Raw genomic sequence first — 719 nt, forward strand, 5'->3', positions numbered from 1 at the left:
AGACCTTGAGTTTTATCAAGGTTTTCTGAAGACATCCAGAGGAAAGACATGTATAAATGTCATATATGTTAATGCTATACTTCTGTGTTCTGAAAATAAAAGAGATTTGAGTATTGGGTTAGCTCCAAAACCTACCCTTTGCATAAACAACCAGATGCATGATGTTGGCAGAATAGTGTTCATCATAGAATTTAATCAGCTCACTCCTTATATCTATTCCTTTTGCTTCGGGTTGTACATGAAGTGTATCCATGTTACCTAAGCAAAATTATCACTTTCTTAGCAGGGAACGACCATTAACTTTTCTTATGAACGCCAGCCAAAACCAATCCTTAAAAATGGGTCGAACATGAACCTGAGGCAAATTTGTGATATGGATGGTCTGTTCTACTTAAATGCCTTTGTACCTGTGTCAACGGAAAAGGAAGACAAAAATTAAGTGAGATGCTAAATACACATCAACACACACTTGTGGGTTGTAAAATTTTCAGGGCTTAGATATATATAAAAGTAGTACAGTAATTAACTAAATGGATTGATGTAATACAATAATTGTCCTTGAGAGCAAGGGAAAATACCTGGCGCATACGCCTAGAATCATACAACAGATTTTTCTGATGCTCTGGATAAGAGAGAACATGTTAGAGTATGTTATATCAACAAATTTCAACGGGAGAGGTATCAAGAAAGTGAAAAAAAAAAAAAAAAAAAAAAAGAAA

The sequence above is a fragment of the Camelina sativa genome, chromosome 4 (genome assembly GCF_000633955.1).
Source record: "Camelina sativa cultivar DH55 chromosome 4, Cs, whole genome shotgun sequence".
Taxonomy (NCBI): Eukaryota; Viridiplantae; Streptophyta; class Magnoliopsida; order Brassicales; family Brassicaceae; genus Camelina; species Camelina sativa.